A 14,312-nucleotide genomic window follows, 5' to 3' on the forward strand; every position below is an offset into this window, starting at 1 on the left:
TGATTATCCCACTTAGAAACTTGAATATGTCTCCCTTACTTCACATTCAGGCAATCCCCAACCCTGCTATCTGCTCTGGAGAAGAGCCCAGACTGGCCTCTCTTCACCTGCAGTGCCCCATCGTGGTCTAAGCCATCAACATCTCCCATATGAACTACTGAAATACCCTACTAATTGTGTGCACTTATGCTCCCCTCCAACCTGTTCTCTACACAGTAGCAGAGTGATCTGAAAATGCAAATCTATCATGTCCTTTTTTTGACACTTTTACTTACTGTCATTTTCTCCTAGAATCATAACGGAATCCTTCCCCTACCTGCAGGGCATGTTTCTCAAGATCTGATCCCTGCCATCCTCTCCAGCCACAGCAGGAGCCACTCCTCCTCCTCTATTCACCACATTTGGTCACTCTCAGACTTGGTAAGGCCCCAACTCTGTGGCTTTTCAGGGGCTTTGCACCTCCTTGGTCCTCAGCCTGGAGTGCCTGTCCCTCCCGGGAAGCCTAAGCCCTTCCTATACCCCTCAACTGCTCCTCTTGTTACATCATCTTATTGTATGGCCATAGAATAGTGCCCACCCCGCAAGATATCCCTAATCTTTGGAACCTGTTACTATGTCACCTTACATGGTAAAAGGGGTCATGCAGCTATGAATCTTGAGATAGGGAGATTGTCCTGGATTACCAAGTGGGCCAGACATAATCACATGAGTCCTTAAGCAGAGAATCTTTCTCACTGGTAGTCAGAGAAAAATATGAAGTTAGAAGCCTGGTCAGAGAGAAATGACTCTGATGGCTTTGAAGATCCAGGAAGGGGCCATGGGTCAAGGAAAGCTGGCAGCTCTAGCTGGAAAAGGCAAGGCAATGGGATTCCCCCTAGAGCCTCTGATGGAATGTAGTCCTGCCCACAACTTGGCTTTAGCCTGGTGAGACCCATGTTAGATTTCTGACCCAAAGAACTTTAAGATAATAAATGTGTGTTGTTTCGAGACACTAAGTTTGTGGTAATTTGTTACAGCAGCCATAGGAAACTAACACATGTGATATTTGTGGTATCTGTCATCCCTCTAATATCAGTAATTATTTATACCACGTGGTGGTTAAAAAGCACCAGCTCTGGAGTCAAACAGTCTGGGTCAGTCTCCCGCTTTCCCGCTCACTAGCCAGATGGCTTTGGGGAGTTAAGATAACAAATATGCTAAGCTACCATTCCCTTATCCAGAAGAAAGTGATAATAATGCTTATCTCCAACGGTGGTAATGAAAATTCAATAACATAATAAGAAGAAGAATTTAGCATAATGACTGGCACGGAGTAAGCATTCTATAAGAGTAATCCACCATATTGTGATGGTTAGTTGTGTAACTATTTCTTTTCCTCTACAAGATTATAAACTCTGTGATGATAGGCATCATGACTTTATTGCTCATTGCGGTATTTCCAGGACCAAGCACTGAGCTGGATAGAATATGTAGTCAATGTAGAAATGGATGGATGGATGGATGGATGGATGGATAGATGGATGGGCTTATATGTAAGCTACTTTAGGTACCAACCATTACATAAAACCCAATTTACCTGGTTAGCTCCACAATATGTGCTGAGCCATTGCTGTGCATGCTAGGCATTGTGCCCAGTGCTGCTGAAAAGGAAAAACAGAGTGTCCTTTATTGTCTATGAGCTTATAGAAGCTCAAGATTCTCAATGGGAACATACAGGGCAACAGCCCTAGACAGCGTGGACTGAGCATCATGAAGGTGACAAGCCAGGAGACTCTTCGAGGCATAAAAGAGGAAATGGTCTCATTTATGTTGGGTGGTCCGGGACGTTTTTCTGGAGGTAATGAGATGTGAGACAGTGTTTTGAGTCTGGGCAATGTTGCTATTGGATGAGAGCAAAAAGGGAAAATCATTCTGGTAATGTTATAGGATAGGGGAAGTCAGCCTGCAAGAGTCAGTCTGACCCAGTGCTTAGATGGCTTGGAATACTGGCTAAAGACTCTGGGCTGCCGCTTAAAGGAGGGGAGGATGGGTGATGATTTCTGACCCAGGAAGTAACACAATGAAGCAAGTCTATAAGACAATGGCAGTCTTGGCCTGGACAAATAGCTGATCCAACCCAATTGTGGGGACTCAGTTCCTAGTTTTTAAAAATGGGGGTGAAGCCAGATTATAAGAAGTTGCCGATCTTCGATTTCAACACCTCTCTGGAATTTGTTGTTTTGAGGGCATGATCTGGATCCTTGCCCTTGACAGTCTTGATATCTAAGTCTGCTTTGTTCACTATCTTGCCCTGTTAATGATCACTGTGATTTCACTGGCTCCCTGAGCTGGGCAGCTCCTCTTCTGTGGGTTCCCACTGTGAACCTATCCTCATGCTCCTCCCAGGGTGCTGGAAGTTTCCTCTTCACCTCTCAGCAGGGCAGTTTCAGGAATCAGTCATCCATGGGGCTTGTCTCTGAGTGTTGAAAGTGGAATAAAGGATAAGTCAGATCTTTAGCAGTCCTTGCCAAGAACCCCAAAACCCCAAAACCTCAGTCTGTGGGTGATAACCCTCCCCATCTGGGCATAAAAGTAGCCTCCCTTAAAAAAGCAAGTTTCGTCTCATCAGCAGCTGTCACAGACATGGGGCGGAAACCCAGCCCTATCCTGGGAATCCACTTGCAAACAGACAGGTACAGAACCTTTCTCCATCCTTGATTTGTGATGCCAAACTCTATTGTAAAACATTTGCTTGAAGAAAGTATCAAAGTGGGTTTATTTCTATTACAAATAACACCCAAATATTTCCCAAATGGTTTCTGAAATCAGTCCTGTGCACTTTTTAAAAGCTTTAAATGTTTCCAAATTCTTTTGAAATTTGTAGTGATTGATACAGGTTTTTGAGTTTAGTATTACTGCTCATGTCACATTTTCGCCTGATTTCCAGTCTTTTGTGGTATCCTTGATTAGTAAGGTACTTGATTTTATCTTTTACTGTGGGCCTTTGAATGTAGGAAAATGTTGAAATGATTCATCAATCATAATAAAAGACTTCAAAGGGATCCCAGTTAAACTTCAGGATTCTGAAGCACAGTCAACTTCTTGTATTTCAACTTCAGGACAATGAGACTAGTGGAGAATTTTGCTTAAAATGCCTAATGAGTATGTTAGTCACATCTAAAAATCATCTGTTGTCCACATGTTCACTATATATGTATACATATATATATGGAGATTGTGCATTACATCCGACAACCATTTATTATGTAGCAAGATATGGTTTTGGCTATTCATTTCCACTGATCCAGTCCCTGAACATCAGAGGCCACTGTTAAAGAAAATTCCTTGGGGTGGGAGCCCTGTCCCACCAAAGCCAGAGAGACTGCATCACACCTGATTCATGCTGTACAAGCTCCAGTTTGAAACATAAAGTTTAAACCCAGCAAATGATTACTTTTAAATCACAATTCGGAAACGTTTTTCTCTGTTGTGCTTATATGAATCCTACCTTATAGTTTTCAAATTAAGTGTTTGGACGAAGTATTTAAAAAGACAAGATATCCGGTATGTGTTTCGTATTAATAAAGATTTTAGAAATAATAGTGCAGATGTAAAAAGGAACACCATCAAAAATAAAGAACGCTTTTTTAGATCTTAAAAGTTCTCATCACAAGGAAAAACTTCTCTATGTATGGGGAGATGTTGACTTATCGCAGTGATCATTTTTAAATATATACAAATACCGAATTATTTTGTTGTACACTTGAAACTAATATAATGTCATATGTCAATTATACTTCAAGGAAAAATAGGAACTTTCCTTTTGAAATAGACATTTAAAGTTCATGGTCTTTATATACAGGCTTCCAGTCGTTTATACATAGGCAGGCTTTCGGTTATGGAATGAATAAGTCAGGGGAATAAAAGGCACAGCAAAGAATATAGCCAATGATCCTGTAGTACTGGTGGCATGTAGCATGGTGACCTGTAGCATGGTGACAGCTGGTAGCTACACTTCTGGTGAGCATAGCATAATGTACAACCTTTGAACCACTATGCTATGCACCTGAAACTAATGTAGAATTGTATGTCAACTATACTCACATAAAAAATATCGTAAATATAATATAGTACATGGCTCCTATTTCTTGTCATGGATTTCATGAGTAGTTGCTAAATCGAGGTACTGAGGAACACAGCAATCAAACACATCCCTTCTCTGGGGTGTTGTCCACAAGCTCAAGAGAAACAGACACTTAAGTGCCTGTAATTCTGGGCTGACTGGCAAATTGCAAACCAGGGTCGTAAGTGACATCAAGCCTGTAAGGAAGGGCAGCGTGGGTGGGCTGGTTAAGCATCTGCCCTCAGCTCAGGTCATGATCCCAGGGTCCTGGGATCGAGTCCCACATCTGGCTCCCTGCTCAGTGGGGAGACTGCTTCTCCCTCTCCTCCCTGTTCCTGCTCTCTCTCGCTATCTCTGTCACTAACTCTGTTTCTCTCAAATAAATAAAAATAAATTAAAAAAAAAAACTGCAAGGAAAAAGTGATCTGTTCTCAGTGGTGGAATCAGGAGAGTCTTTACATGGTGATTCCATTTACGTTAGGTCTTAAAAGGTAAGCAGGACTTCAACACCCAGAGAAGCCCCCAATCAAGAATAGCATGGCCATAGGCCAAGAACATGAGAAGGATGGCTCAGCTCTAAGGCAGCTGGTACTGGGGGGGCTTGGAGGGCAGGCCAGGTGAGAGGCACTAGGAATGCAAGATGGGGGTAGGGTGGGGGGACATGACAACACCTGTCCTCAACATGGTAAATTAGAACCAGGTTGTAAAGGGCTCCAAATGTGTGCTAGGGACTTAGGACATTTCTCTGCGGAAAATGGGTTCAGAGAAGGTTTTGAACAAAGAAGGACTTGAGACAGATGAATCTCATGGTGAGCTGGAGGTTGGAATGAGGAGGAAAGATTCACTGGGAGATGAGTGTCGGCTTATGCCAAAATCAGGTGGGCTTCAACCTGAAAATCAATGGTGGAGACAGGAAGAAAAGCAGGTGCATTTCAGCAGTAATTCAACATGGGTAACTGATAGCATCTGAGGGGCTAAAGATGACTCCAGACCTTCCAACTGGGAAAGGTGGACAGATAGGGAGGGAATTAAGAAAGAGAATGCAAGAGAAAATGCAGATGTGAAAACAATGAAGTAACCGATGCTTCCTCTTTTAATAAGTGACCCCCAATTTGAGTCTTAAAGTCTTCAGGTTTGCTGGTTAAAAAGGAAAAGCTAGGGACGCCTGGGTGGCTCAGTGGTTGAGCATCTGCCTTTGGCTCAGCGTGTGATCCCGGCGTCCCTGGATCGAGTCCCACATTGGGCTCCTTGGGGGAGAGACTGCTTCTCCCTCTGCCTATGTCTCTGCCTCTCTGTATCTCTCATAAATAAATAAAATCTTTAAAGAAAAAGCCAAAAAAAAAAAGGGACACACTCCAGAAAAGGAAAAAAACATAAGCAAAGCCACAGAGATGAGAGTCTGAGGCTGTCAGAATAGGCAGAAAAAGAATATGGTGGCATAAAATGAGGCCCAAGTGGCAGGATGGCAGAGGGGCAAATGTGAGAAATATTTAGGAGGCAAAAATCAATAGCATCTGATGATGTAGGGGATAAGGGAGATGGGGAGGATCAAGAAAGTATCTCAGGTTTCAAGCTTAAGTGACCCCGGGGAATTCGCTCCCACATTGGAAATGGAGAAGAGATGGGAAGAAGGATACAAGCCAGGGAGAGATGATTGATGCCATTTTGACAGCGCTGAGTTTAAGGTGTCAGGAAGACAGTTTCGACCCAGAGAGGGGTGCAGAGGTGAGCCCAGGGAACCAAGGAGCGGAGATGATGATGAAGATTCGAGGAGCATTACATTGCCAGCAGCAAAGAAAATCCTGCCTGTCGGTGGCATTGCTTTGAAAAAGCAAAGAGAGAGCCTGCAAATCTCTCTCTGCCGACAAAGGAACCAAAGACTGAGCATTCACGTAGGTCAGAAGAAAAGAAATAATCTGAAAGTAGTGTGGTCAAGAGGTCTCGATACCATAAGACCCCTTGGCGGTAATGAGTGCAGCAAAGGATAAGTTCCTGATTCATCCATAAGCAGGCCACGTGCTATTCCACCCACCATGGAATCATCCGGTTGCGCAGCAATTCGGCTCTTCATTAATTCCTGCTGATAAATGGAAATACCTTTTATGCCACCAGGATCTCTGAAGGATGCTTCCTGCTTCTTGCACCTATGCTCCAATCAATGCTTCGCACTTTGAACATTCATACGCTAGGGCAATCGGAGAGGCAAAACCATTTACAGAACAGATTAGAAAATACCCACCTGAGTGGCTCAGCTGGGGAAGCAGCTGCCTTCCGCTCAGGTCATGATCCCGGGATCCTGGGACCAAGCACTACCTGGGGCTCCCTGCTTCTCCATCTCCCTCTGCCCCTCCCCGCGACCACGCTCTCTCGCTCTCTCTGGCTCTCTCTCTAATAAATAAATAAACGCCTATTTTTAAAAAAAGAAAGAAAAAGAACAAGACAATGTCCATCTAATGCTCTATCGAAAGGCAAGAGATTTCTGTATCCTAGGCCCCTAGTGATGAAAGGTTCAGACTTCAGGTGTTCTTTATGGACAGAAACTTCTTACTTAATCGGAGCTGGTGAAAGAGCACGTCTGCCCAGATTCATCCACTGAACTTTTCTGGTTTCAGCCCGAGCAGCCCCGGGGAGCTCTCTTTGGGAGACTTGCATAAATGTGGAAAGTGGATGACATCACCCGAACCGGGCCCTCGGACGAGCTGACACCACACTTAACACAAGCCCAAGAAAGGCAGGAACCCAATCAGCTCAAATAGGCACGGCGGCCGAACTTGATCCGCCAGGACTTCTCGCTCCTAGAGCAAGATGAAATAATCACTGTCTAGAACCTCTGGGTCTTCCATTATTAAATGGAGCAACTTCTGTAACCGAAGTCGAATAACCTCACAGGCCTGCTGACCACCCTTGGCGACAGAAACAGCCAGCAGCGCGGGTAACGAGGCCCCGGCTCGCGCAGCAGAGGGAGCCAGGGAAGGGAAGCGGGTCTTTAACCCTTAGTTACAGGACGGAGTGGCTCATCAGGCGCCCCCCCCCCCAGCCCTCTCTCCCCGGCCCTCTCTGCCCGCCTGCCACCCCCCTGGGGAGGTTGTGTCCTTCTTTCATTCCTTGTGTCAGATTTCGGGCTGACACGTGGTAATTGATTCCGTTGCTGGTTAGACCGGTGTTAAGTGGGAGGGATCAAGTTTCAGTGAAAACAAATAGCACTTCATGGGTCTGACCTTTCCTCTTTGGAGCTTTTGTTGTGGTCGGCCCTGGGATGTGCAGCCCTGGGATGTGCGGCTCCAACGTGCGGGTGAGCCCCGGTGCGCCTCTGCCTGCAGTCCCCGGCTTCACCTTCACCCGCTCCCCGTGCGCCAGTGGCAGCTGGGCTGTCTCAGTGTCACTTCTGGCTTGATGACAGCCCAGCAGCAGGTGGGAGCTCGGATTCACACCAGAGAACCCGTGTCCAAGAGACCAAGGCGGCTGAGCGGGGCCAGAGCCTTCTAGGGTCACACACCTTCCTGGAGATGACTGCCACTCCCTGGGATAAGAAGAGTAACCCCTCGAATGACAGCACGCCTGTCCACGTGCTGCTTCCAGCTTGGGGCACAATCCCGGCTTTGTGCTCCATCCACCAGAAGGAGGTGTCAGCACGGAGCCTTGACCAGCCTGAAGTTCAAAGTGACCCCAGAAGAATGAAGACGTTTTGGCTTATTGTCTTGAATGCCTCCTGCATTTTCCAGAACTTCTTCAGGACCGACGGGTGCATTTCCCCAGGGCTGGGGGGCAGCGGGGGGGCAGTCTGTCCTCTGCAGATGCTGCCTTTGGCTGAAGGGAACCACTTTGCACAAGATCATACCCTTTTCCTGCAACAGCTGGAATCCAAGGACCCACTGACAGGTCAGGAGCATGACAGCCTGACCCTCCTGTTTTGACTCAGCATGACTCCAAGGACCACGCCAGTGTCCCAGGGGGGTAACAGCAGCATTGTGTAGCCTCTCATCTCCCCCTTCCTGCTTCCTTCCTTCCTCCTGGATCGTAAGAGTGCCCCCTAACAAAGATCCCACATGCTAATGCCCCCCTCAGAGTCTGCCTCCCTGGAACCCAGCCTCACGCCAGAAGTGCTTCAGAACAGTGGAGGCTCGCGGATAGGATTCTGGAGCTTGACTACCCACTGCCTGGCCAGCAATGAGGACCCCACCACGTAGCCCCTGGCTCACAGAGGGAGTGTAGTTGCTGAAACTTCCACCACAGTGAACTAGGGTGGCCTATGGGGCAGGAAACACTCAAGCATCAGTTGCTTGAGAAATCCCTATGGGATGGAGTCTTTCTCAAGACATGAGATTCCCCATTGCTGGGGGCTGCTGATGTTTGGGAGAGTCACCATGAAGGTCTAAGGACATCAACCATCAGCTGAATACTAAGCGTGGCAGCCAGAAGTCTTCCTTGCCAGTCTGTGAAGGGACTCGGCCACTCATATTCAAATTGCAGAGAAAGCTAAGGATCAGGCCCGGGACTCACTCGGAAAGCCAGCAGAGCTACACAGAACTTTATCCCCCAACCTGGCAACTCTGCTAGGGCAAAACTCCGAGCTCCTGTATAAAAGAACGGCATCCTGACGTACGGAGTAGGGCTGTCCAGAGCGATGCCCTCCGGTCTTGAATCCTAGAGCCCCTCGAATTCTCTGAGCCTCCAGAAGAGGCCACTCCTCCCAGTCAGGGCTAGAGCCTTCCTATTGCTTGAGGACATTGTGCAGAGACCTTTACCCTGAGAGATGCACACACACACACACACACACACACACACAGAATCTCTACCCCCTCCCCTCAGGCCACTAGCCTTAGGTCACAATGATGAGCCAGGGAAATAAATGCTGGGCTTTCCAAGGGAGGAAAGGGATGGCCCCTGAAGGACCTGCAGGCCCCAGGCACCATGTCCTGGCTGGAGCCGGGAGAGGATGGAGACGCTGGCCCTCGGGGCTCTGGATCAGGGGCAGGACACAAAGTCGAAGAAGGAACAGTGTATCAACAAGGGAACACTGTCCTGTGCTATGGATGCAACACCTGGATCAGTCTGCTCAGGCTGCTGGAACAAAGCACCACAGACCCGGAGGCTTAAACTACAGATATGCATTTCCTCACAGTCCTGGAATCTAGAAGACTGGTATCAGAGTGTCAGCAGGGTTAGTTTCCTCTGAGGGCCTCCTTCCTTGGCTTGTAGGTGGCTGCCGTCCCCCCCCCCCCCCCCGGGTCCTCACGAGGTCTTCCGTCTGTGTGTGTGTGCGTCCTAATCTCCTCTTCTTCTAAAGACACCAGTCAGATTAGATTAGGGCTCACCCTAATGGCCTCATTTTAATTTAATTATTCCTTTGAAGAGCCTGTATGCAAATACAATCACATTCAGAGGTACAGGAGGTTAGTACTTCAACATATGGATTTATGGTGGTCGCGGGGCGGAGTGGGGGGTTACACAATTCATACAACACCCCGAATAAACTCCAAGAGGTAGAACTAGCTTGCTGCTGGAGTGGCTCTTGGAAGCTTGGAGCAAATGATGGCCATTCTAAAGAAGAACAAAGTGCCAGAACTGCATGATGGACAGTGAAGGAAGGATAGAAAGGCTCAGGGGAGTGTGGGCAGCATGACCGAACATTCCGTGTGAGGCCAGAAAACCCAGCAGATGCTCTTCCATGGGAAGACGCTGAGGGCATGCCACCTGCTGAAGCAATGACGAGTGAGCTGGTCAGCTGACAGCATCACTGGAAACCTCAGTGGGTGCCCTTCTCTGCAGGGCAGGGTGGCAGGAGACGGCAATACAGAATTCTGCAGCCCACTGGTTTAACAATGGGGATGACAAGACCCAAAATACGAGGGATCCCTGGGTGGCTCAGAGGTTGAGCGCCTGCCTTTGGCCCAGGGCGTGATCCTGGGGACCTGGGATGGAGTCCCACATCTGGCTCCTTGCATAGAGCCTGCTTCTCCCTCTGCCTATGTCTCTATCTCTCTCTCTGTGTCTCTCATGAATAAATGAAATATAAAAAAAAAAAAGACCCAAAATACGAGAGGCCAGCAGCTGTACTCAGCTACTGGAAGCTGGACTGACAATTGTCCTAATGAGTAGCAAAGTCAAAGTCATGTTCTGAGGGCGATCTCGGCAGAGGTAAGAGATGAGTGTTCCAGAACAGCGCCCCCAGAGGCCAGGTACAGCAACTAACCAAAGTATTGCTCCATCCATCTCTCCCCTCACTCCCCACCAAGTCCCCCTCCCCCCTTCCCACCTCCTCCCCAGAGGACTCCGTGCTGGAGGATCAGGACACTGGGTGAGTGAACCCATTCCCTAGCCATTACTCTAGACCGTACATGAATCACAGGGATGGGAATACTTGGCAGTGGCAACTGCCCACGCAGATAAGAGCTACCATAGTGAGGCAATCTAAGGGGAAGACTCTAAAACTGCCCCCTACCCTAGCCAAGATAGCAAATTAAAAAACATCATATCTTGGGGTGGATTCTAAAGCTTAGAATTACCTTCAAAGATTTGCAGGATGCATGGCGTGGCCCCTATCATATCGCCATTTAATTAATCAGTCTGGTCCCTGCAGAAAGAAACCAGACGGGTGCTGGAGGATGATGGACGCCCGTGAACTGAAACTGAGGCTTCCTTGCTAGACAGTATATCTTAACTAAAGTGGAGGATGCTCAGGTACACAGAATAGAGCCTCTGATCTGGGGATTGTGCCCTTTGCACCCGTATCCAGAAGGAGGATCAGAAACAGTTTGCCTTTACTCAAAACAGACAAAGGTATTCACTTTCAGTGTTGACCCAAGGCTGTGTTAACTCTCCCCTCTCTGTCATCATACAGTCTGAGGAGGCCTGGACCAGCTGGACATCTGCAGAGCATCACCCTGGTGATGACACCATGTGAACGAGGCCTGATGAGCAACAAGTGGCAAATACCCTGGGGCTTTTTATAAGTCAGATTCATGCAATAAACACAATGGGAAGTAACTCCATGAGGACCCAAGGGCTTGCCACAGCAGTACAGGTCCCAGATCATGCCTGGGTGGCTCAGTCAGTTAAATACCTGCCTTCAGCTCATGTCATGATCTTGGGCTCCCTGCTCAGCAGGGAGTCTGTTTCTCCCTCTCTCCCTCTGCCCTTCCTGCTCATTCTCATTCTCTCTCTCTCTCTCTCTCTCTCTCTCAAATAAATAAAATCTTTAAAAATAAAAAATAAAGAACCCAGATCTGGGGTATGCCAAGACATCTTAGCCAAAGGAAAGAACAAATTATTGCATCTCCCCCTCACTAAAGCAAAGACTTCAGCACAACACTCAGTGGGTTTCTTTGGGCTCTTTGGATTCGGCAGTTAGGAATACTGCTCACATCCATTTAACAAGGGACCCAAGTGTTTTGAATAGGAGCCAAACAGGAAAAGGGTCTGTAAAAAAGGTCCAGGCTGAAAGGCAAGTGGCTTACCAATTTAAGCCTTATGTCCCAGCAGACCCTATGGCGTTAGAAGCATTAGTGATGGAAAAAAGACACTGTGTGGAAGTTTTGGCAATCTACATTAGGAAAATCACGACTCAGGTAGACACTTAAATTTCTGGAGCAGGCCATGTCAACTACAGCAAATAACTACACAAGTCTAGAGAGAACAGTTCCTAGCATGCTATTGGGCCCTGGAAGAAATGGAGAGTACCTGACCCCAGGACACCAAGTAACCAGTCATCCATGACAGGCTGGGTTGCATCATACCCATCAAGCCACATGGTTGGGCAAGCCCAGCTGTAATCCCTTGTGAAGCAGATCTCCATATCAAGGGCATAAGCAAGCCATACAATCAGGCAGCCCAGACCCCCCACAGTACTTACCACCATTGCATTACCACCATCTCCTTAGCTCATATTTATTGCCACATGGAACATCTGTTTTGAACAGCTAATGGAGAAGGAAAAAGCCCAAGCTTGATTTATCCTGGGGTCAGCTGAATATGAGGGTACAAGCCAAAAATAGCCAGGGGCTGCTTAATAGCCTCATTCCCAGGGTAGCCTTGAAAGACAATAGTGAGAGGGAATCATCCCAATGGACAGAGCTTTGGATGGCACATTCCCCATGTTTAGGGGAATTAAAAAGTGCCAGCGTCCAGGTAGCATAAACCTCTTATACCTCAGTGGGATGTCCTGGGTAGTCTATGTCACTTGTTTCCAAACCTAGCTGAGCATCAGAATTACTTGAGAAACTTCTAAATGGAGGTCCCCAAGCCCTTCCCCCCAATTACTAAAATAGACACTCCAGATATGGAGCTCATACATCTATATTTTAAACAAGATCCATAAGTGATTCTGATATCACTAGTCTTTGAACTGGTGTATGGGAAACATTGGTCTAAGTGATTAGCAATGTCCCGGTGAGGATCAACAATATTGATAATATTGATAATATAGCAAGCATGTAACTAAGTCTGTTGTGGTAATCATTTTGCTGTACACACGCATATCAAATCATCACATTGTACACCTTAAAATTATAAAATGTTAAATGTCAGTTATTTTTCATGTAGCTGGGGAGAAAAAGACAAAGTATTTTTTTTAAAAAAGCAAACAATGTAACACAAATGCTTTAATACATATTAACTTTTTTTTAAATTCTCACAACCACCCTATGAGGTATGTGTTACTGTGTTATTATTAACTTCATTTTCTATTAAGAACATTGAAGTTGCTCAAGGTCCTATAGCAAGTGATTGACAGAGGCAGCATTGAAACTTAGGCCCTGCGCTTGGTCATGAAGCCATAGTGAAAAGAGCAGTCAAGAAGAGAATGAGGAAGAAAATCTGTAATCCACAAAGCACGTACAGATTGTAGAGCGAATTCCTGTATTTACCTTAAAAGAAGACAAATTGTTTTCCAAATTCTTCGACTTCAAGGACAGAACCCATTTGCAATAGCATATGAGCGCCACCTAGTGGGCAGATAAGGCCGCTCTGAGTAAACGCTCTAAGTTTCAGCAAGGACAGAAAAGTTATTAAAATTAGTACACTCCAGTTTCCTAATTCGGGAATGAGAGAATTCCAATTCCAGAAGGATGAATTATTTGGCCTCCAGAAAAGTTTTAAAAATACAGTGAGGATGGGACGCTTGGGTGGCTCAGCAGTTGAGCATCTGCCTTCGGCTTAGGGCGTGATCCCAGGGTCCTGGGATCGAGTTCAGCCTCTGGCTCTTTGCAGGAAACCTGCTTCTCCCTCTGCTTTTGTCTCTGCCTCCCTCTGTGTGTCTCTCGTGAATAAATAAATAAAATCTTTTTAAAAAAATAGAGTGAAGATATAAAAAATGAGGAAAAACATCAAAACAGGTAAAGTCAATAATAATCATAGGAATGATGTCAGCCTGGGTTTTTGCTTTTTTTGTTTTTTTGTTTTTTTGTTTTTTTTATGAAGAGACAATGGTAATAAAACATAAAAGAGAAAAGGCCATATGGAAAACCATTTTAAGTTTATATCCTTATAATAAATTTATTATAGGCATACACTAAAATCTTTTCATGACTAAGTAATCTTTTCCAGGTATTCTCTTAATCCAGCACCTTCTTCCTGTCCAGGTGTTAAGACAGGGCTGCCTAAGAAGCTGAGAAGTGCTGGAAGTTTAGGAATCCACTACTTGTCTTCTTGATTTTCAAGACAGTCATTTTCTCTAAGATCTGTTGAACCCCCCCACACAGCAGCAAGGCAAGATGGCACTGAATTCATGCAGTGGGAGCCAGTTCATTGTGTGTGGAGCAGGGCTGGAAAGAAGATGGCAAGGGCCATGAGCAGGACATGATGTCAGGGTCCCAGGAGGCATCATCCAGGACAGAGCCAGGGTACAACAGAGTTGGAAGACAGAGGGTGTTTCCCTGAGCAGAGCCTGGCCTCCGAAGCTGATGACAGTGTCTCCAAGTCCTCAAACCCATCAGGGTTCATCTCACTGCTTCCCAAATTCCTATTCGACTTTAAATAGGAGACATAATAGCCCTTTAGTGGGATTTGTTTTGGGGACAAATGTCCCCACGAAATGGATAAATCTGAAAAACCTGATGCTAAACGAAAGAAGCCAGACGCAAAAGGCCACATGTAGGATTCCATTTATTTGGCTTATCCAGCTATAGGTGAATCCATAGCGACAGGATGCCAACTCGCGGTTGCCAGGGGCTGCGGGGAGCAGGGCCGGGTAAGAGTCTGGGAAGTAACTGCT

The 14,312-nt window shown here is 46.4% G+C and overlaps 1 long non-coding RNA gene across 1 annotated transcript in view; it reads right to left on the reverse strand.

Moving 5' to 3' along the window:
• Positions 1-1,400: 1,400 nt before the first annotated feature.
• LOC144301655 (uncharacterized) overlaps positions 1,401-14,312 on the reverse strand; it is a 46,982-nt gene continuing 34,070 nt past the window's right edge. The window contains exon 3 of the long non-coding RNA XR_013368394.1: positions 1,401-2,455. This is a non-coding gene — a long non-coding RNA (uncharacterized LOC144301655). The remainder of the gene's footprint in view (positions 2,456-14,312) is intronic.

This window comes from Canis aureus, chromosome 30, assembly GCF_053574225.1.
Source record: "Canis aureus isolate CA01 chromosome 30, VMU_Caureus_v.1.0, whole genome shotgun sequence".
Lineage (NCBI taxonomy): Eukaryota > Metazoa > Chordata > Mammalia > Carnivora > Canidae > Canis > Canis aureus.